Source organism: Pseudonaja textilis, chromosome 5 (genome assembly GCF_049901715.1).
Source record: "Pseudonaja textilis isolate UNSWEBS1 chromosome 5, rPseTex1.2, whole genome shotgun sequence".
Lineage (NCBI taxonomy): Eukaryota > Metazoa > Chordata > Lepidosauria > Squamata > Elapidae > Pseudonaja > Pseudonaja textilis.
This window is the reverse complement of record NC_141994.1, coordinates 41,186,251-41,209,068: the sequence shown is the minus strand read 5'-3', so window position 1 is coordinate 41,209,068 and position 22,818 is coordinate 41,186,251. Positions and strand designations below refer to the sequence as shown.

The window sequence follows — 22,818 nt, the reverse complement described above, 5'->3', positions numbered from 1 at the left end:
CTTATCATATGCATGCTAATTAAAACCATATTGTTTGAGCATGCTTGTTGGAGTACTTTGGCTTTGAATCGTTTCTGGGGCTTATTATATCACATGTTTTGCTTGTTCTTGGTTCTCTGTATTGCATGCTTTAATTTGTTGTTATCTGCCCAGAATCTGCTAGAATTGGGATGAGATATAAGTACTGGAAATAAATTAAAAACAAATACGTAATGTAAACCTTACTTGGAAGTACCTTGTTTCTCCAACAATATGGCCTCCCCCAATAGGAAGTCCCAGCATGTTTTATACGCATGAAATGAAATTAAGCCCCTCCCTCCAAATTAAGGCCTATATTAAAACATGCGAAATGGGGGGAATGGCGGGGGGGGGCTTGCCGTTAGGAAGTACTTTTGTTGCACACCCGGATATGGTGCTGCCTGCGTTGACCTCGGCATTGGTGGGGCACTTCGTATCGGGTGCCACCGTTGCTTTCCCTTCTCCCCGTGCTGCTGCAGCGTTTGGCACAGCCACACGGCGTTTGGCGCAGCCACACAGGGCCAGCCAGGGCTCCTCCCTGCAACTGAAGCCCGGCGAGACACTCGACTTCAGGCGCTCCTGTTGCCACCTTCCTGGGCAGCTGTCAAAGGCAAAGCCCATTTTTTAAAAAACGATGCCCTACTACCGGTACAACAAAGCCTCCCCTGCCCGAGAGGGCAGCCCAACCCCACGTGGGGAGGCGAATCTCCCGGGGCCGCAGTGTAGGATTGGCCCACCCCGGGAGAAGCGCCCAGCCGCCATCCCTGCCTGGTGCCTGGCAGAGTGTGAAGAGCTTCGCCTGGGGCACCCAGCGCAGCTGACAGGCAGGCCCTCCTGCCCGGCAGTGGAGTTCTGGCCAAGGCAGCAAGCACCTCCCCGCCGGGCCATCCACTCATCCCGCCAAGGCCGCGCCAGAGCTGGGCGGAGCCAGGAAAGCGAGCTGCGGATGCTCACCCACCTGCCAAGCGAAAGAGCCAGGCCGACCCGAGTTTGGCTTCCCAAGTCCCTCCAGCCCAATCCTGAAGGGGCCACCAGGAGAGGCTGCCTGAGGCAGTGATAGCACCCACCCATCTGTGGACAGGGAGGCAAGGCGAAAGCCCAGGCCATGTCCTCTGAGCTGAGCCCCGCCGAGTGAGTACCGATGCCCGTGTCGCTGCAGTGTTTGGAGCTGCTGGTGTGTTTGGAGATGCGTGTGGATGGGGATGGGCTGGGTGAGGAAAGGACGGGCGGCTTTGGGCTCTCTCTGCTGGACTTGCCGGCCAGGGAAGCAGTGCTACCGTCGCCTTGCCTCCCTGGACGGATGGGCACTATCACTGCTCAGGCAGCCTCTCCCAGTGACCCCTTCAGGGTCAGGCCAGAGGGATTTGGAAGCCAAGCTCGGGTTGGCCCGGCTCTTTCGCTTGGCAGGCGGATGCGCACCTGTGGCTCACTTTCCCGGCTCTGGCGCGGCTCTGGTGGGATGAGCGGAGGGGCCAGCAGGGAGGCACTCACTGCCTTGGCCAGAGCTCCGCCGCCGGGCAAGAGGGCCCGCCTGCGCTGGTGCCCCAGGCGAAGCTCTTCACGCTCTGCCTGGCACCAGGCAGGGATGGTGGCTGGGCACTTCTCCCGGGGTGGGCCGATCCTGCGCTGCGGCCCTAGGAGATTCGCCTCCCCACGTGGGGTTGGGCTGACCCTGCGTGGCTGCGCCAAATGCCGTGTCACTGCGCCAAACACCGCAGCGTTGCTCTAAACACTGCGGCAGCACAGGGAGAAGGGAAAGCCTTGTAGGTTTTTTTCCTCTACATGAACTTTTTAATCCTCTCTAAGATGCAGTTTTAAAATCCTGACATTACTTTTATGTCTTTCAAACACTGAAACAGATACTATGAAAATCTATTTTCTCTTTACAATTAATTTCAAAATCTTATTGTAAAAGTTTCAATATTACAAATATATCTAGACCCTTAGTCCATTTATACATTTTTAAGATCAAAATCTTATTTAGCTTTTTGCTGTTTATTTCACATTCTTTAGGTTCTTAAGCTTATAATTATATTTTCTTTTATTCAGGTTTGAAAATAAACTCTCCCAATAAAATCTTTTCAAACTTTTTCAGAACACCTCTAATACTTTAAAGTGGTTAATAGACAATTTTCAAAAGTGATTATAGAGTGTGGTTTGAGAATTTAGTGCCCTTTAAAAGGCTCCACCGTGTTTGTGAGCAATCCTTAGTCTCCCAGCACCCAAACCTTTACGCCTAACCCCTTAGAAAATATGTATAGCAGTCTTCTCATAAGGAAGAGCTGACCTGTGCACATTTGCTCTTTTCTTTATCCAAGGACTTGGTCTGTTCTCTGGTTCCTTGGTCTTTTCCATGGTTGTCAGCTCTGTGAAACTCAGTTCACCACATCTCCGTTTGGAAGACCTTATAAGAATCACATTTTCATTTCATTCATTCATCCATTCATTTTCTTTTCTCTGTAATTTTACTATTTTCTTTTCTTCCATCCTTGTTTTTTTCTAAGATTCTTTAGTAGTACGTTAGTGCTACCTAATGTACACACATCATATGATGGTTGATTATATATGTATAACCATATACATATAATCAATCATCTGTCCCACATTCAGAATTATACATCCCTTTGTATCCTTTACTAACTCAAGCAATATTTAATAATATATTTTTAAACCAAACATATTTTTGGTTGTTCTTAGACATTTTTTTCTATCCTCAACTCCTTTTTATGCTTCTTTTGACAGTTTGTAGATAGGTACTATTGGAAAATGTAGAAAGGGTCATAGTTGGCAGACATTTCTGAAATGGTATGCAGGAAATGAAGGAACTCTATTTTGCACTCTTGTCATAGTTGCTGTCTCTATGCAAAATGATCAGATGTGATGCCAGCTGGCACGATGCCTATATACTCTAGAGGTTATTGGTTTTAATCCTTGGAGTAGACTTTGATTTATTTCTCAATACTAATGTTTACACAAAAGTCATCCTAGTATATTTGGATATCCAGTTTTAGGATTATAGCACAAAAGTAAGCAAGTGGTGACAATTCATGAACTGGTTGAGTGAGCTGTGCATCAGTATTGGAGCTTTTTCATTTCTACATGAAGCTATTCAGTCCCAAATTTTTGCTTTGCCAGCTATCCTGATGGATGAGGACATGTCAAAGAACCCTGAGCCTCAGAGCAGCTGCATAAAGCAAATCCAGAAGAGAAAAAGAAGGTGATGTAGTAAAAATAGTGACATATCAGAAAGCTCACCAGGGTTGTTTTAGCCTCTGGCATATAATTATCATCAGAATAGTCCTAGGCTACTGTGCCTGTTGACCAAATAGGGTCGACCCAGCTTCTGTTTTAGATAAAACATTTGTGGTTCTAATAATGTGTTAATTATTATTTTATCTGCTGCTATCCTATCCTGGGATTCATATAGTGGGTAAAACATAGTTTTCTTCCCAGAATTGTCTATCACAAATCACTTTGTGATGACCTGGAAAGCTTCTTTTCTACTATATCCTCATGCTATTGCCTTGATTTCATCTTGAACCCATAGCTGAGACAGTAAAGTCATTCTTAGTTGTTTCTGCATTAAAGTAGGATTTTCCCCTTTAAAGGGAAAAAAAAAGCATAGTTTTTCTGGGTTATGTGTGTGTGAAAATGGATGCAATTCACTTAACATCCAGTTGATGTTGCATTCAAGTAATCCCTGAGAAAAGAGATCTTGATACTACTACCCATTTTAGGCTAACATGGGTACACCCTGTCATTTTGATTTGTAGCCATTCTCTTTACAGGACCATTCTTTTTGTGCAGCAGGAGAATCCAGTTCTTTCAAACATGTCTCCCCCCACCCCCATCCCATCCCATCCCATCCCATCCCAGACAAGTCTTGAAAGCAGAGCCCTCAGAGACCTGGATCTGCCTGAACAGCAGCTGATTATTGGTGAAAGTGGCAGAAGGTGAAGTAAGAGGTAGAGCTGATTCTTCTGTTGCTTCAGGGTACAGATATTTGCAAACTTCTGCTCTTGCTTGAAGTGTTTTTGGAAGGTGGGTTTATCTGTATTCCAGAATAGTGCTAAATTGTATCGGTTGCCTCATCTGTGCAAAAGACTTGTGCAATATCAGAGGAAATTTTTCCACGACTAAATTCACCAGTCCAACCATCTGAAATTGTGACTCCTCAGCTGTTTCTATCCTTATCACATGAGAGTGATTAGTGGATGCTTTTATTCCACTTAGTGACGTTTGGTGGGAAAGAAAGGAAAGAAAGCCCATATGTGTATAGTGTAATCCATGACAGCATGATTTTGGGGTAACTTTCCTTTAACTTGGTTTATTAATGAAACTCCAGACTTCTTTCACTCCTCAGGCTAAATAAAAATACCAGAGTATGACAATGCAACATGTGAATCCAGTTTTGATTGATGATTCTGCTTTTGGAAGAAATTATGGAAACATTTGTGCTGAGCTACTGTGTTCAAATACATGCCACAGCTTATTGTGATTTTGTCACAATGTTTAAAAGGAAAAAAAACATTTTATTTTAGTTTTACTTACTTATTCAATTTATATGCCACCCATCTTGCCAAGAGGCAACCCTAGGGGAGCTTACAATCAAATAAAAGCAGCAAGATAGAACATAAAATAATAAATATTAACATTAAAATTTAATTAAAATGTAATTAAAATTAACAAAGATGGCAAGGAAGGGAGCTATATGAGCACAAGGTGGAGGTGAAGTATTATCTCATCCATAACATACCCCCAGAGGAGCCCCAGGACAAATGGCAGAACCAGACTTTCAGACTCTTTTGGACTCCTTTTGAAACAAAATCCGTAACAAATCCAAGATCATTCAGTTTTTACAAATGCAGAATAGATTTTATTACTCAAATATGCATCAAATGGAGAAAATGTTTGCTAAGTCACCACTGGAAAGATAGAAGGATTTTTCTAAAAACTCACCCCTAAAATCTTGATTGAAATCTTGATTTAGGCAAATGGTGACACATTTCCTCCCTTTAATATTTTAAATTGCTTTTAACATATAAACAAAAGAGAGACAAAGATAACTAATACATTATTTTAAAAAAAATAAAAGTAAAAAAAAACTAACCAAAAGAAGAAGAAAAAACAGTAGAAGTTCTAGCTGCAGCTGCTTGGTCCCTTAGAACCGAGTAGGAATACTCCTGATTTTTGATTCTTTGGTATCCATTAGTATTTGAACCACCAGATCCAGGTATGAAACTGGACAACCATTAGACAGAAGCAGAGAGATACAGAAATCTTTGATTTTTTTGCTGATATCTAACATTTATACAGATTTTGCAGACTACCATGTTTCCCCCAAAATAAGAAGACCCTGTCTTATATATTTTTGGCCACAAAAAAGGCACCAGGTCTTATTTTCAGGGGATGTCATCCACTGACTAACCCACTTGCACGCATCGCTCCCGGCCTCCTTTTCGCTGTCAGAGGCCTTCAGGAACTTCTTCTGTGTCTGGCAAGGCTTTCCTGAAGGCCTCTGCAGCCGATAACAGAGCAGCTATAGAGGCCTTCAGGGAAGCCTTGCCAGCCTTGCCAGCTGCAAAGAAATGGGCCTACAAGGCAGGTGTCGGGGTGTGCAAGGCCTGGTTACAACTGCCCAAAAGTACATAGTAGGGCAACTGCACCTCCCCCATCCCAACCCTAGCTTAATTTTTACCCGTGCACTCTGGAGTGGGTGGGATCTTAATTAGGGCTAATTTTGAGGGGAGAGCTTATATAGGGCATGTAAAAACCAAGCTAGGACTTACTTTCAGGGTTGGTCATATTTTCAGGAAAACAGGGTAGATCTTGTAACTAATTAGTTTATAGAACTGTTGCACAAAATGATTTAGTCCGGGAGCCCCAAACCCTCTGTCTCTGGACCAGCACCGGTTCATGGCATGCCAGCAACTGGGCCGCACAAGCAAATGAAGCCCCATCTGCAGGATGCAGGCAGCGCCTTCTCCAGTTCATGGAAAAAATCCTTCTCCACAGTACTGATCCCAGGTGCCCAAAAGATTGGGGCCTCTGACTTAATCAGTGAGAAATTTATTTTAGCTTGGATTTGTTCTGTCCTGCAATAGAAAAAGCTGGTTTTAATTTTGTTTCATCAATCTTTTACTTTCCTTTCAGTGTCTTTTTTACTCTTACTTTAGGTGTCAATTCTTTCCTGGTCAAAGTATGTGCTGAGCCCAAAGCTGTTTTAAAAGTCCTCAGTGCAATGTATTATTATTAGATTACTTAGATCCTTATTTGTAAGAAGGATTAAGCCACACTTTTCTAATTTAATTAAGTTCTTATGTAGAAAAGGAAGGGAAAAACCCCTGCTATTTCAATTTCTCACAGTGATCAAGAAAGAACATTAACTTCAGGCTTTGTTGAAAATAAAGTTAGTTAGATAGATATGAAAATAAGGGCCAAGTCAGTCAGAGCTGGCATTGTGAAGTACTTGTAAATAATGTGATAACAAATAATTTTTAATTTTTAATTATATGGTGCTATACTGTTTTGCTGCATGCTTGTCCCTTTCTTTCTTAGTTCTCCATAAAATCTACTATTTATATACAAATTGGCTGCATTAGATATTTTGCATAATAAAGGGACTTTCCCACTTTCACAAGAAGGGTTTCTGTTTTACTATAACTTCTCACTCAGTATCTTTGATGGTCTCAGGAGAAAGGCACTTGTTCAAAAAATAAAACGGGCTTGCCTGGGTATACATGTATCTACTTTTTAGCCAAAATAAAATGGAAAATTCTATTTTAGAACTGTAATCTGCAAATCACAGAACATTTGCTTTAGTACAGCCATAAATGGAATATCCAATTAAACTTAATTTTTTATTCAAGGCATTTCCAAATGTAGAGCCTTTTGGTTTTCAAACCTTTCAGAACTGAGCTTACAATGTATATACCGCACTGATTCTTTTGGAATTGGACCTCAGGACTGCTGTGAACCTGGATTTGTTTACAGGTCCATAGAAAATGAGCTAAGCAGCATTTGCCAATGCTGGTTTATACAGCATGGCAAACTGTCAGCTAATCTTTGCTTGTTTTGCCGGCCAATAATTGCTTGCTTGTTGGCCCTTCTTAATCTTACTTCAACACATACTTTCCTTCTCTTCACAAAAATAAGAATAAGATTTCCAGACTTATCATGAGGTCATATTACGGTTGCCATCAAGGCTTATAAAGCTGATGCTTTCATTTCTGCTTTTAAACTTGTTTATCAATTATTACTATATTTATTAGATTTTTATCCCACCTCTATTACTTTACACGTAATTCAAGGCAGGAACATACATAATATTCCTTCCTCTTCCTCTTTTTTCTCCACAACAACAACCCTATGAAGTGGTTTGGCCTGAGAGTGACTGGCTTAATATCACCTAGCTTGCTTTCATGCTTAATGTGAGACTCAGAATCTCACAAAGTATAATTTCATACCATGGAATTTTGGTGAAATTACATACAATGGAAATTTGGTGGAATTTCATGGGGTAAATTGGATGGAATAAGAATCACTTCCACTCAGATTACAGCTCTCCTATTAAAGCACAAGGCATAATACATTCCATTTCTAAAACATTATTCTCTGGCTTAAAATAGCATTTCTGTGTCCTCAAGCCAAACATTATGGTTCCAGGGATTGACAGTTATGCCTTGCTTACAGAATGGTAGAATCATTTCCAATTTTTAGTAATTTTTTTATAATATTCATGAGAATAATGACTAGTAGACTGGCTTTCAAGATAAATATACAGTGTTAAGGTCTTGGGATTTAAGAGCGGACCAGCAGTGAAGCTGATGCAGTATAGGCTGATGGAATAAGAATGAATCAGCTTAGCATTAGCACTTCCCTTTAAGACTGGGGATGGGCTCTATCCCTTTAAGAAGTGTTTATATAAAGGCGGCCATTAGAGGGCATGTTCTCTCTTCTTGTGTCTGGTATTCATTGCAGAGTTCTCCGTCTAGTGTTAAGAAGAAGAAAGATTGCTTGTAAGGTATTTTGCCCACCACATATTTGCCCACCACATATATGTCTGTATATAACTGTTGTATATAAACCACTGTTAAATGTCTAAGTCTCTGTGTGCTGTGTTTTGCTCCTGGGTTGTCTCTTAAGAGCAGTCATGCTGCAAACGCTCTGACAGGTTATGGGACCAGTATAGAGAGAAGGTCAGAGTGACCGAAAAGCCTAGAGAGAAGAGAAACCCAGTGGGAGCTTGCACCAGAGTAAGTGGTTTAAATAGTTTTATTTGTATAAGCCATGTATATTTTTCGGGCCATTTTAAGCTAATAAAATGGTAATAAATGACTTTTGAATCTCCAATATCTGAACAAGTTGAATATTACATCAGCTATGGCACACACTTTTCAAGCTTGAGGTTAATTTTTAAACTGCTGAGCCATGCTACATTCATAGGCCTGACAGTATTTAAGAAATTGTAATACAATTATATTTATAATCTGATGACCCGGTGTTTAATATCTATATAAAAATGGTAATATTACTCAAAATATTATGGCTGGTTGTAAAACTATTATAATTCGCTAGTTTTAAATTGTCCTGTTATATTATTTGAAATTGCAGCTTTTTTTCAAACTATGATTTATGATTTGCATGTGGTTCAAAGCCAATTAGTTTAAACTTCTTTGGTAGACTATAGTTAGACAACAATGTGTTAATACAACATTGAGACCAAGTCTTTGAAATTGCCCTCTGAATTCTAAAGATTGTACTTGAAAATTAGTTATAACAGGTAATCCTTTTCTTTCTGTTATACTACTGTTTTTGTGTCAGCAGAACTAAAATGCATCTGGATTGAAAAATTAGCTGGTGATATCGCTGTTGCCTAAGGCTCTTTTCATGTCTTGTTGAGCTTCCCACCATAGTGGTACCCATCTATTTTCCCATGGTCACTTGCTTTCGAACTGCTGGGTCAGCAGAAGCTGGAGCTAGTGATGGAAGCTGACCCTGCCACATGGCAGCAATCAAATCTTGAACGGGAGCCTGCTGATCATCAGCCCAGCATCCTAATCACATGAGCCACCACACTGTCTTTCTGTTGAAATAAAAAGACAATTAGTGCAACAAAAATTGCATACGTTAAACCATGAAATCTAATGTTCTGTATTTGGATCTGCATACATTTATACATTTATCATGGTAACTTCCACAGTGGTCTCATTCTCCAAATCAGAATTTGCATAACTTTTAACTTCTTTCTTTTGAAAAACAAACAATGTGACTATTCAGAAGGTCAGTACTCAGGTGATTTAAAATAATTTTAGTATATACAGTTGTCCCTTTTCTAATAAAAACAGATTGAATTGATGGCAGCTTTGAGAGATTAGATATGGCATTGGAATTGTATTGTAGATTAGATTTGGCATTGGAATTGTATTGTAGCTAGTGGTTACACTTTAAAATGTTCATTGCTTTCACAAATAGAATATGTAAAAAGTTCAAATTAAAATAGAACATCAAGAGAAACATACTTTGACAGCTGAAGATGCAAAAAAAAACCCAAACAGAAATTAACCACATAGTATGATCTACATCTGTCTATGAAAGGAACATTCTGAACTCTTTTGCTGAAAAATTACTCTGAATACAATCCAGTGACAGATAGAGGAGTTGTGATTTTTTTTTACATGGTACAGATTACAATAAATTGTAACTAGGAGTAAATTTGGACTATGGGTACGATACACTTGGATTTTAGTGTAAGAATCCCTCAGCAGAGAATCATCTCCTTGCATTAATGTTAATATGGTTACATGGTGTAAAAAAGTACAATGGATGTTATGCTTGCTGTATTTAGAAGGCCAATAATATGTGCTTAAAGGATGGTTCATTCCTCTTATAACTGGTCAATCCTGAAACTTCCTAAGACTCCCTAAAGGGTTTGACCATGCTAGTAGCAAGTGCCACTGCTACTTCCTTCCATCAAAAGTTTAGTGTGCCCCCATTTCTCTTTTTTGTTTTCCTGTTAGTGGTCTTTAGAGTTAGCAAAATCTTGTTCAGTTAGTCCTGTGGTTTTGGTGGAACAGTAGCTTCAAGTTCCTTAAAACTCACATTTCCTATTCTTCTTTGGAATAAATGTAAGAAACAGGAAGAACAGATCCCTATTATGGTCCCATAAGGGCATCATGGAAACCCATGAAGGTTAAAAACCATAAGGAATAAATTGAATTATGAAAAATTCTGGTGGAAGTCAATACTAACAGCTCAGTTTGTATTACAATAATATAAAAATGCCTTATTTTATCTTTGCAATAATTTATTAAAAGTTTAATTTTGGTAAAAGAAATTGTACTGAGTTCAAAACTTTTGTTACCAATTTCTTCAATTAATAAGTTATTGGTCTTTAAACTTTGGCAGAAGGAATGTGACAGATGTGGAAAGAAAAGAAGGCTGCTTGATTAGAGATGAAATAATTATAATTTTGATAGTATTTCAGCTGAGAAGAATTTTATACCTGTTCTGTTAAATAATTAGTATTTAATTATATTAAATTGCCAAATGGAAAAGTGATGTTAGGTAAATCATTTAAATATTAATAGCTTAGTTTGGCTTTCATAAGTCAGTACTCATTTATAGCAGCTGGTTTGTACATTTAGCAAAGATGGTGATAAACTTTCTTATTTATCATGGTTGGGTAAAGCTTTAAAAAGGGTATCTTGTAATCTGGGGAAACATACATGTATAGTGCATTTATTTTCAAGTTGTTAAAGTACTGTGCAGGCAGAAAGACTGTGATTCACTGAAACAAAATGTGATGTGTACATTGTACAGCCATAACGACAGATGCAGGCACCAGTGCCTTGTAAATAACATGGCTGCTTTAATGATTGGTAGAGATGTACTTATATGTATTTCCACACATAGTAAATCACCTTAAAAAAAATTTTTTTTAGAACTCCAGTATTTATTGCTTAACACTGACTGTGCTGAATACTCATATTTATTTCAACCATTTCTTTTAAATTTTGGTTATGGTAGAAATGTGCATTCAGAAGTTAGTGGATCATTTTTCTGCATGATGAATATGGATATTTGGTCAATTTTTGTCCACACAGCTTTGAAAATATGATTCTTTTTATAAGGGAAAGAAACCGTATCTTCATATAGTATTGTACTAGTGACTCACTATTATCACAATTGAGGTATACTTAACTAACTACTTGTCTTTCTTTTGTATTGCAATCATGACACTATCTCTGTTTGATTTAATCATGGCCCAGTTATGCTCTGATAATAATTTTTTGCCACGTTCTCATATATTGCTTTGATCGTACCTCTAATCTGTGAATAGATAACCAAAAATAATGCAGAACTGGTGAACACTTTTGTTCAGTTTTAAGCACTACCTTTCCCGTCTCCTTGAAGTAAGAAAGTGATTGCCTGCAGCAGATTAGTTTCAATTATCCTTCCTCCCCCTCCCAATATATTAGTTGCATGGTCATGTTAGGGTTTGCCTCCTTGTGCCAGTTTATGTCCTGGAGTGTTCCAATATATTTATTTTGTATTATTTTAACTTGGGAGATGCTCCAGGATGTGAGAGGAAAGGCAAACTTGCCAACTTAAGAGAAGAATCCTAAAGTCAAATTCATATCATTCCTCTGCAATACACTGATTGATATGCCAAAAAAGGATGGCAGAAAATCAGAAGAAAAAAGTAAAACACCTTGTCCACAACAAATGAAACATTCCCAAATTAGGGCAGCATCATTTGGCAGTCACTCAAAATAAAAAGCAGAAGTAGGATAAGTATTGGCATGGGCATAGCAATTTTTTGATGGCATTTTTTGCTGCTCACTCAAGGATGATGGAGAAGGTCCTATAATTGATAGATTTGAGTCTGGTAGCATATAAGGAATCATCTGTTCCTTACAACAATCCCGTGAAGTCATTTTACTGAAGAACAAGTGTCCAGGATAATGTTAACTAAAGAACAAGTGTCCAGGATAGTGTTCAGAATATCAGGAAGCTTTCTAAAAAGTCTTTAGAATTGTGGCTATAAAATTTGTACTAAAAAGTCCTTAGGTTCTTTTATTACATCACTCGGTGTTGGATCTGAAAACATCATTGTAACATAGGAACAAGGAAGTACATATTGTTCTTTATTAGGAAATTATACAGAGAGATATATGCATCACAGTTATAGGCCAATGTAAAAACAGATTTAATCTCTCTGTATCTTCGTTACTCTGAAATTATTAAAGTGTCTCAAATATATATGTGTGTGTGTGTATGTATGTATGTATGAAATATCACTTTTTACTATTTTGTTTATTGATTAAAATGTTTCAGGTACATATTTCATGACATTGTTACAGTGAACTTGAAGATCTTTCTGTTAAATTTATTTAGTGTAATCTATTTTATTATGCACCCATATCGTTATTTTCCTTCATTTATAATTTATGGAGTGTGATATTCTTTTAAAAAGGCAATGGAAGATGAACAAAATACAATATTTTAAGGTTTCTCCCAAAACAGCAAAACTCTATTTTATTTAATCATACCTTAGAATGATAGCTTGCATAACAGTAATAGAATAAGCATATTTCCAGTCGATAAAAAGATGTTCAAAACATATTACTGTCACAGTAGTGCTTTGATAGCCTGTTATTACATGACTGTACATTATGTAGTACGCAAAGGAATACCTATTTAAAGAAAGACAGCAATGAAATTGAAATAGCTATTTCCACTTTAGCAGCCCGTTTCTATCTGATACCTTCAATATAGTTGGTAGTGAGTTGTCCCTTTAAGGAATCTCAACATGTGATCAAAATTGAGGATTATTGCAATCCCCAAACAGTTTTAATGAAACCTGAAGAAAAGACTTTAATTTTTACCAAGCTTTTATGGATTTCCACAGAGGTAAAAAGAAGCTATCTATATACTACTCTAACATATCTTGCTCATGAATATTGGTAGGACTATGCAGCATTTTCAATTTAAAAGTTTTTTTTTTTTAATGGGGCTTGCGGGCAATTTTATTGCCAGGGCAGATGCTGCCACAGAGAAGGCATGGTTCCAGATCCTGATAGGTGGCATTCTTTAATCAATGTAACCTGGAATCTGCCAAACCTGCCAGATCAAACTGATCAGGCAGATACTATGTAGAGAATGTAACATATTTAACACACATATATTTTCATAACATATCTGCATTCATAATCTTATTTAATTCAATGCCAATTGTCATTTTTTGAGGAAGTAAGTTCTGTGTGGGATGTTTTGCAAGTGATTTCTTACTACTCTAGTACTCATGAAACTGTGTGTGGAAATCTCAGTCAGTTGGAAAGATTAACATTTGTTGGCTTCCTGTGACATTAATTAGGCATTTTGCGTCATAGCAAAAACTTTTGAGAATCAGAATAATGGGGTTTTCTACAGTCAGATCTAGGAGTATTTTTTTAAAAATGAAGTTGATTCTCAATTTGTGTGCACATGATAATATTGATAATAAGTTTATAAACTGAGCACTATGTACAAATGGCATGATATAGTTTTAGTTAATGATAAAACAGTGTTGGGATAGTGAAATATCTTAATACCTTCAAGAATGAAGTGAAAATTCTCCATGTGGAAGAAGTATTGCAATCCAATTATAGCTGAGTATTGATAGCATGGCATGTCATCATTTCTTGCCTGGAACACTAGTTGTTAAATGTATTACAGGAAGCAGTTGTTAAAATTCACTTCTGCTCACTAGATTGGTAGATAAAGCGATCTGCTTATGTCCTTTTCCAAACTGTTCTACTACAACATAGCATTATGCCATAATGTAGTTAGTTTGATTTTGAGAGAAAGACACAGGATGTTATACTATTGGAAGTGGGAAAACAAGGTACACAACCACCCCAAACCATGTCAATTTACTCATAGGCTATATTGAGTCCTATTGAGTCCTATCAAGTATCCTATGGATACCTTTAAAAAAATGGTTTGATGTTCTCTATATAGAGATAATTAAAGAAGCAGCACCATCTGCTGGCAACTGAATTACCATGTAGTAGATTTTAGTTAATACAAAGTCAATGAGCTTTTTCATTTCACTGGAACTTCATTCGCATGGCCTACTAGATGTTTGTATAGGTAAGTACACTGAAGCTGAAACATTGGCTGCACAATATCTCTTCTGATCATTTTCCACTGATTTATCTATCATTCCCATTGTGCCCTATTCCTCTCTACCCTTGTGGTCTCAGAAAATCTCACAGCCATCTGTTAAAAAAACCCAAACACCTGGATCCTATTCAGAATGTGAGTCAGAGAAATTTGTAGCTCAGATATTGCCATTTAGAGATAGTTAATTCTACCTGGTTTCTCAAAAATACATGATTTACTATTTCTTGTTCTGTTGTCCTCCTGTTTTGGATAATGTTGCTTAGCATGTGTATTCAGTGTGTATATGTGTACACTAAAGGAATGGGATATGGTAGAAACTTGAAGTAATCAGAAAAAAACAAACAAGGGGGAGACATTCATGAAGGAAATCTGTGAAACAGCAGGTAAATAGAAAACCCATTGGCCTGGATCCAAACTTATGCTTATTGCTCTTTGCTTTATGGTTTGATCATGAAACTATCCATTGTCTCTAAATTTCTGTTTATAAATAAAACAAAATAATCTGTGAGTTGCATCCAGTGATGCTTATATGTTACTTTTACTGTTTACAGAAACTTTCATAAAAAACAGCACAGAACTACATTTTATGTGTGTTTTTCTCACTAGGCTAATATTAGATGCAATTGTAGTCTTCTAGCTGGTTCCCACTTAAATTATCAGTGACAGGTGATAAGTTAGATCACAGTATGATTGTCACTGGGTTGGAGTTTCATATTTAATGTGTATTTTAATGTACTGCTTCCTGAAATACTAAGCCTGACATTTTAAGTATCATTTTAAAAAACAGGTTTTTTAATGATATGAACATATATTGGTGTCAAGTATATACTAACAGAGTTGCTTCCACGTGTTGGAAGAAACTTTCTACACATGCTTAGTTCATTCTGCTATGGATGTAAGTTTCTCTTTCATAAAAAAACTAGAAGTTGGATTGAAAACTAACATCTTGTTACTAGTACATTAATAAGACTGTAACTATCCTAATAGCAATTGCCACGCAACAGCTCTTCAAGCACTCTAGCAATGAGAGCACAAATATCCTGCAATAGGAAGAATCTCAAAGGCATAAACAAGCTCAGAAATGTCAGATGGGGAGAAGAATAATAGCATCTTTGGTATTTTGTCAAGTAGTAGAACCTCATGACCATAGCCAACATAATGTTTAAAGATATTTGTCAAATGCCTTATTTATTTTGTAAGTCGCAAAAATATTAGCCAGGAACTGTGCTGGTGAGCCTACTAGACCACGTCTGGAGCTGTTTCTTTTTCTATCTAATTAGTTCACAGTTCAATGGGGACACAAATTGTATGTGTTACTTTCCTTTGCAGTTCTCTAAAGATGCATCTCATCACAGCAAGCATTACCATTGAAAAAGATTGTGCTTATTTTTGTTGAGCTCCAGTATATTAAAATGAGACACTGCAGCTCAATATAAGCATCGTATTTGCTGTGCACATACTGTAGTGTTTACTTTAGGGAAATTGTTTTGCTGCAATCAGTAAATATAAAATAATACATTGTGGCTATCACCTTTGTTTTAAAATTTAGTGAACGTTATTTGGATATTAGATCTTAACAGCAGAGAATGTAGGGGAAAAAAAGATTTATGGTAGAGGATTGTAGTCTTTGTGCTGATGCCCTTTTAATGCGCTTATTTGTTTCAGGAGTTTATTTCATAGTATTTTAGTTACTTCTGATTGGACATTTCTAAAGCAACTTACGATATTAAACAGATCATTCAAGTCACAATAATCAATATATTAAACAATAACAGCAGAAAAATGGTAAAATAATAGAGACCAAGTATACATAAAGTAAATAGGAGGAAATGTAGACATCTACATACTTCCACCATTATTACCTAAAATTAGCAGAGCTCTGTGAAATGAATAGTTACATCACAGTATTTGATGTCAATTTAATATTTTGTTCTTCCAGACGTTTAGAAAACAATTTCAATATTTTTCTCATTTTTCCTCCTGAATATGATTTTACTCTTATTATTAGCTTCTTCTTACTTGCTGTATGTATTTTCTTTTTAATTTATTTGCATACTTTTTTTAAAAAAACTTACCTTTTAAAAACTCAGGCAAATAATGAGATCATGGTTTTATCCTATAAGTCGAGATCCCCAATCCCTGGGCCAAGGACCACTACCCGGCCGTGGTATATTTGGAATTGAGTTGTGCAAGTGGTTAACTGGAGCGTGAGCACGCAGCTCAATGTGCGCAAGTAGTGGGCAGCCCAGTTCCCCTCTACCCCTAACCAGGTCACTAGTAGTCTCCAACCTTGGAGACTTGGTGGCACAGCTGTGAGGGAGAGGGGAACTGGGCTGCGTGAGCAGCGAGCCAGTGTGCATGCACATGCAGACCTTGCACGAGCAGCAGGCCAGTGTGCAACCATGCAGCTCAACTTGCACAAATGGCAGGCTGGTATGCACACCACTCACGTGGCCTTATTCTGCATATGCCATGGCCTGGTAGTGGGCTGTGGCCCGGGGCTTGGGGACCTGCTGTAAGTTATGCTCCAAACATAAATAATTTGATTTCATGTTTGTTTCATCCAACAAAAATGTACTTTGCTTGTTTCCCCAGATGGCTTTTGTATTGAGATTTCATGTTACTCAGATCACAAGAGAATCAGGGTATGCTCTGCATATGATTATGCATAATATTTATAAACGTTTTTACACCAAAAAAAGAATATTGCAGCCAGATCTGAAGCTTATGCAAGTTGCCCTTGGTACTACTGTTGATTATATTTTGTATAAACATAAATCATTTAGCACATAATATTACTCTGAGTTTACACTAACTCAAGATGTTTCCATTTCTTTAGGAGATGAGTCATACATAAGATGTTTCTTGGTTTTGTCTGTCAGACTTTTTATGATAAAAAGCTTAGAAGAGTATGCGTACAATCAAATTTAAATCAAGGCTATTTTTTGCACTAAGTTGTTCTGTTACTAGATCTAGTATGTTTGATTCTTCATATATCTCTGAATTTTATGACAGTATATCATACTGTTGGGTTTATCATTACAATATAACACCTATAATAGTATAACAACAACAACAACCACAATAATAATAAAAAAATGGTTGAATTCACACATTGTGCTAACCCTGCGTAGCTTTTTCTCTGGTAATATCACGCTACTAACTAGAGCATACAAAACATTTGCTAAACCAATGCAGCTCATCAGTCTGAAACCTGCATTACGTAACTGATATTAATACAGTTGAGAAAGTCCAGAAATATTTCACAAGAAGAGTTCTCCATTCCTCTAATTGTTGCAGAATACCTTATGCCACCAGACTTGAAATTGTAGACCTAGAAAATATAGAACTACACCGCCTTCGGTCTGATCTAAGTATAGTACATAAAATTATATATTGCAATGTCCTACCTATCAATGAATACTTCAGCTTCAACCATAACAATACAAGAGCATACAATAGATACAAACTCAAGGTAAACTGCACCAAACTTGATTGCAGGAAATACAACTTCAGCAACAGAGTGGTCAATGTCTAGAATACACTACCTGACTCTGAGGTTTCTTCCCCAAACCCCCAAAACTTTAACCTTAGACTGTCTACTAATGACCTCACCCCTTTCCTAAGAGGTCTATAGGGGGCTGCATAAGCACACCAATGTGCCTACCATCCCTGTCCTATTGTTTCTTTTATTTTTTCTTATGTGTATCCATTTCATGTATTCATAACAATGTTTATACTTATACCTGTTATTTTATAATCGCTTGACAAATAAATAAATATAAATTAACCGAGGGTTATGCAATAGTTCACAGCTGGCTGAGTTGGCACAACACCCAAATCATAAAATAGTTCAGCCTTCCCAAGCTGATGCACTTCAGACGTTCAGAATCCCAAACCTACATGGTTATTGATGATACAGGATGGAAGTCTGCAAGGCTTGCCTTGGACTATATACATGCCTGTCTGTCCCGAAGAGAGGTCAAACCAAACATTTAAGAAACATTTTCCATTGTGTTTGCTGGAAAACACAATGTTCCAGTAGGAATCAGAAGTTGATAAAGTTGAATCCAGACTCCGAATAAATATTTTTATTGACTGGCTAAATCTATTCTTATAATTCAGTTGGATTGGTACATCTAATTCTTGCAATTTCAAAGCCTCCTGAAAAAAATAAGTTATACCATAAAATCACCTTCCAACGATTGCTTTAATTTTACTGTATGTTAATAAATCTTTAATGATTTGTTTATTCTTTTTGTAAGTAGCAGAATGTAAGTATTACAATAAAATAGAAAATCAAACTATAGCAAATATGGAGCCTGCTAGATGGTTATATTGATAGACCAGGGGTCAAACTTTTTAAACGGGACCAATTCATGGTCCCTCAGACTGTTGGAGGGCTGGACTGGCCAAATGTCTGCGGCTAGGTGGTCAGGTGACTGGGTGGGCATGGCCAATTTAGCAGTCCATTTTGCCAATTTAGCAATCCATTAAATAACACAAATTAAACTTTAATTTGTTTTACTCCTGGGGGTGTTTTATTTGCTTTTGTTTGCATGTTGCTCTTTTGGTTGACTTCTTTTTACTAGATTGTTTTTAAGTTGTTTAGGAGTCTAGTAGTCCACTTCAGGAAACTCGGTTTTGTAGTAATTCTTCTCAGCTTCAAGGAGCTTAAAATCAACAAGTGTCTCTGTCTGTCTCTGTCTCTCTCCATCCGTCCTTCTGTCTCCCCACTCCTTTCCATTATTTGAGCCCCTCTGGAGAAATTAAGATTTTAAGTACAACTAAAGTTGAAGAGCAAATGGGGGTGGGGAAGAGAAACCAGAACATGGAATGTTTGATAGGTACAGAGATGAGACCTGGGGCATCTTCGGCAGTATCCCCTTCAATCCTGGCAGTGCCCTGGAATACCTCGTTGAATTCCATTCCATTCCATTCTCTTCCATTTCATTTTCATCCCATCTCATTCCCATTTCCACTCACACTCAATCTTGTTGCTATTCCATCCCATCCCATCCTATTCCCATTCCCATTCCTATTCTATTATCTTGTATTTCCATTCCATTCTATTCTATTCACATCGTGGTGGTCTCAATCCACTTTTGGAATCTCGCTGGCCACCCCAGAACTTCCTCTGCACGTGCCAAACACCTGCAACTAGCTCCAGCAAGGGCTTTGCATGCTGGCAGGCAGGATCAGCCAGGCAAGCATCTCTTGGAGTGGATCTGGTGAAGAAGCTGAGCTGCACAGAGTCCTGAATCTTAATTTCTGATTAGACCATTAAGAATGGAATACTGCTAAACTAGTAATTTTATTTGGTATCTATGTATTATACAACTGTAAGTCCATGTTGTGGGAAAATGTATGCATTAGAATTCTAACGCTGTTTTTTTAAAAAAAGAAATGCTGCTTTGGGAACAAAGAATGAAATGGTTACCTTGTGCTATTTGTACTGATTATGGAACTTTGGGGAGGTACTGTAGAATGTGGCTGGGACAGAAAACGCAAAGTACCCTTCAGTCACCATTTAACTCTTGGATGTAGTTTGAAGCTGCTTCTTTCTAAATTAAACAAATCAAAATACAACTAAACTCAGCATTGGTCCTATAACATAATGTCTGCCCATGTTCAATATACAATTCTTCTGTTCCCACTCTTTAGCAGAAAAATGTAACTCAGCACTGACCAGTAATTTATGTCGAGTCAGATTTTACTTTTGCTAACTTGCTTACAATCTTAGCAATAATTTGTAAGTTTTCCAATGACATTCCAATATTTTTCCTCCCTATCCATTCGCTGATCTATTGTCTTCTCTCCTTCAATTTCCTTCAAACTACTAAAATTGTTTTATATCATGTCACTCCAATATGCTAAGGCATATGCACAAACATAGTAAAATCAAAAAAGAAATTGTAGATTTAAGGACATCACTGCACTTAGACACATTTCTTTTATTGTATCAAGGGACCATGCTTCTTAGGTTCAGTGCAATTTGATATGCTACCGTGTTTCTCATAAAATAAGGCCGGATCTTATTTTTTTTTGAGCCCCGAAAAAATGGCTAGGACGTCTTTTCAGGGGTGACTTAATTTCTTCCCCCACGCACACCTCCACCTAGAGTGCCCCATGCGCACTCACCTCTCCATGAGGCCGCCACTGGAAGCTCCCCAAAGGTAGACTCACCAGCCGCTTCTATCTGTCGGTAGAAGCCTCAGGGCAAGCACCCACGTGCACTTACCTCGCCACAAAGCTGTTTCGATCAGCCAGTGGAAGCTCCCCAAAGGCAGAGTCACCAGCCGCTTTGGATTGAGGTGTGGCTGCCTGCAGGGTGCTCCTGAGAGGAGTGCCCCATGTGCACTCTCCTCGAGGCCGTTTCTATCAGCCGATGAAAGCTCCCAAAAGGCAGAGACACCAGCTGCTTCCATCGGCCGATAGAAAAGGCTTCATGGCAAGGGGAGTGCACGTGGGAGAGCAACTGCAAACTTTTCTTAGCAGAAGGAAAGCAAGCTGAGTTTCTCTCTCTCTCTCTCTCTCTCTCTCTCTTTCTTACACACACACACACACACACACACACACACACCACCCCTGCTAGCCCTCGTTCTTGCACCAGGTCACCCAAGCCCTTCTGGCAAGTGAAGGTCTCAGCATCTGCGGGGTTCCCACTGCTGCCCTCCCCTCCCCAGGCCAGACCTTTTCCGGGCACCTTGCCAAAGTCCCAGGGCAGCCAACCTCCCTTTACCTGCTGCCGCCGCTGGTTTGGGGAGCGGGGGGGGGCGCCGGGGAGGGAAGATGAGGCAGCAGAGCTTGGCTACCCCTGGAAGGGAGATTGGGCAGGCTCCTGAAAGGAGACATGGGAGCGGTCCTCGTGGGAATGCAGCAGGGAAGCGGGGTGAGTGTGAAAGGGTCGCCACTGTGGCACAGGAAGGCGGGAGGGAGCTGGAGCAAAGAAGGGCCGGGGAGAAGCTAAACCGTCCTTTCTATTGCTCTGGTGAGGGCTGAATATTTGCAGGGGCTGGTTGGAAAGGCCTAATAATAGTATGAACCTTGAGTCTTGGGGGGGGGGGAGTTAAATGGCAAAGGCACTCTGCACATGATCCGAGGCAATCCTGCCACAGCTTACGGGTGGTGTTGCTAACAGTTGGGGGGGGGGGGTCTGAGAACTTCAGTGATGCCTGCTTTTCTCTCTCTCTCTCTGTCTGGGCTCTTGAAAGAGCGCCCGTCATTAACCAATTAACCAAGGCCAGTCTTGGAATCCCTTATTTCGGCATAATTCGGGATGAGAGAGGAGCCGTAAAAACAGGGACTTGGCGACAAGGTGCAGGTTCTTTTTTTTTTTTTTGATTGAGTTAAATCACAAGACATTTCTGGATTTCATTGGACGTCCGAGGCATTCAGAAGAACTTTTGAAAAACTTGCGGGTCTAACTTTGAGAAGCAATGAGTTAGGTCGTCTCAAATGGTGGAGGTTAGGGATGGTCTTTGGAGACCTCCCCTCTCCTTTAGCTGAGGGAGACCTGGGCGATTTCAGGCCAAAAGCTGCCTCAGAGAATGGGCAGGAAAGCAAAACAGGAACACATTTGGGCTAAGGCCTTTTCTCCCATTTTCTCCATCGCAATCTCACAACTTTTATCCAGACACAGATAGGCGTATGCTTTCTCTCCTGCCCCGCTGGTAGATTCAAAGACAACTAATGCATGCTCCCCTCACCACGAGGCCGTTTCTATCGGCCGATGGAAGCTCCCCAAAGGCAGAGTCACCAGCTGCTTCTACCGGCCGATAGAAGCGGCTGGTGACTCTACTTTTGGGGAGCTTCCATTGGCCGATAGATACAGCCTCGTGGTGAAGGGAGTGTGCATGGGCATTCGCCCCGAGGTCACTTCTACCGGCCGATAGAAGCAGCTGGTGACTCTGCCTTCGGGGAGCTTCTATCGGCCGATGTTCTATCAGTAGTAGATCAGGGTATTCTAGCCTAGGCTACCTGCATGGTGCTCCTAAAGGCAAGTTTTCTCCCCCCCTTCCCTTCCCATTTCTCTTCACCTCGTGTAGTTCTAACGAACGATGTGAGAAATGGTGGGGAAACGCATGATTTAAATAGGCCTAAATTTTGGGGGCGGGGCTTAATTTCACCTCATGCCTAGAAATCATGCTGGACCTTCCTATTGGTGGAGGACGTATTGTTGGAGAAACATGGTACTATATAGAAGAGCTTGTTCTAGTCTTTGCTAAATGTAGTTCAGCTATTTTTTTACTGTGAAAGTGGAAAATGATAATCATTTGTAATGGGCAGGTAGATACTGGGGATACCAACAAAGAAACAGATTAAATGGTTGAACCGAAAATTTAGCCACTACTTTAGAACTAAGTAAAAAACAAACTGTCAGCGTTCCAGCAAACCTCCATTCCAACCAATAACTCCGAGACAGACATCGCTCAAAAGTTCTCTTTTATTTGGATAGTAACTGGCACAACTGTGGAAATCCTGAATCTAACAATTCCAGGCTTCCTTGCAATAATCATAACTACAAATTCAATTCCATCATCCATCATATGCCCCAATCATCATCTGTCCCAGCTGAAGACTTCCCCTCACCTAGTATGACCTTGAACTTACAAAAAGAATGTTATTTTG

At 39.2% G+C, this 22,818-nt stretch overlaps 1 protein-coding gene across 2 annotated transcripts in view; it reads left to right on the top strand.

Annotated features, from left to right (window-relative positions):
- TMCC3 (transmembrane and coiled-coil domain family 3) overlaps positions 1–22,818 on the top strand; it is an 81,174-nt gene that overhangs the window by 54,661 nt on the left and 3,695 nt on the right. The window lies entirely within an intron of this gene.